At 37.7% G+C, this 1,383-nt stretch overlaps 1 protein-coding gene across 3 annotated transcripts in view; it reads right to left on the reverse strand.

Moving 5' to 3' along the window:
• Positions 1–1,383, reverse strand: part of LOC110409120 (Maf-like protein) — a 7,154-nt gene that overhangs the window by 4,062 nt on the left and 1,709 nt on the right. The gene's annotated exons all lie outside the window — the stretch shown is intronic.

Here is a 1,383-nt window from a genome sequence, read left to right on the forward strand (position 1 = left end):
TTATCTACAGTTTCACTTGCTACGGTTCATTCGATCTCTTCTTCGGAGAAAGTCAACCAATAAGGATTAGCCACGCAAGCAAAAGGCTGTCTTCCAAAATCACCCAAACTCTTCCTCTGCGGGACCTTATCAAGGGTACGATGCGGTGACTTTGGAGAAAAAGAGAGCCATTATTTGAAATCATATCTACCGTACGGTGTCGTCTCTAGTAGAGTCATAAACAAATACGCCGTCCTTTAATGATTTTTTTAACCCTAAATTCTTTCCCAAGTACCGTTCTTGTGGCGCAAGCTTAGTATTTTTCTTGGACTACGTATTTGCCTTTGAATCAAACACGCCAGAAGATATTAACTCAATTTATCTCTTTGCCTTTAACCTTTTCAAATCGATTTTGGGTCAAATTTTCACCCGTTATTTGCTTGAGATTTGTCATTTTTTTTTGCCAGACTTACTGCTAATTTTGAAGCCTTCCTTGTTGGGTATAGAGTCCATGAAAATCCAATCTGCTACGCAAGCCCCAGAATCAGAATCTGCTCCACGTTCGATCTCTTCATGCGGAAGGGTGAATTATGACAATACACGGCTCGTTGCTACTATGAGGAAATCTTTATGTAGCTGGCAATTTCTCTAGGAAATGAAGGAGACTTAGCGACATGCTTATATGTAGTAATTGGGCTTGTCGAAATTCCTTTTAAATGTCCAATTGGATCAAATTTGCGAAAAATGAACTTGATGCAAATTGCCATGATTATCCTAAAGATGCTTTGATTGCTTCATTAAGTTATTGAATCTTATTTTATTTAATTAAGTTATATAATTAATAAACTAATCAATTACTAATAGTCCAAGAAGACTTACAGCTTAATGGAACTCAATGATATAGACTAATCAGTTACTAGTAACGCAACTCAATGGCAAATTCTAATTTAATTAAAAGTTAATCTAAGAGTTAGATTACAAGTCTTTTTCTTCTTCTATTTTAAGGACCCACGCAGGATATTGTCATCAAGTATATCAAGAAACCTAACATATAACTCAATTTATCTCTCTCGCTTCAGCCCTTTCACGTCCTTGGGTCAAATCTTCACCCATCTTTTGCTTTTGATTTGTCACTCTTTTTGCGAGACTTATTGTTAATTTCGAAGCCTTCCTTGTTAGGTGCTAGACCAGATGGAGTCCAAGAAAAACCAATCCGCTGCGCAAGCCCCAGAATCTGAATCTACTCTACGCTCGATCTCTCCATGTGGAGGGGTGAAATATGACAATGCAGGGCTCGTTGCTACTATGAGGAATAGCTTTAGTCGGTTTATTCATGCTTCCATGGATGAACACATGACTTGTTTCGTAGAATCCCTTGGGCAGGTAATTATTACTAGCATTATT

The sequence above is a fragment of the Theobroma umbraticum genome, unplaced genomic scaffold, assembly GCF_002168275.2.
Source record: "Theobroma umbraticum cultivar Fairchild unplaced genomic scaffold, ASM216827v3 scaffold_44.0, whole genome shotgun sequence".
Classification (NCBI taxonomy): Eukaryota; Viridiplantae; Streptophyta; class Magnoliopsida; order Malvales; family Malvaceae; genus Theobroma; species Theobroma umbraticum.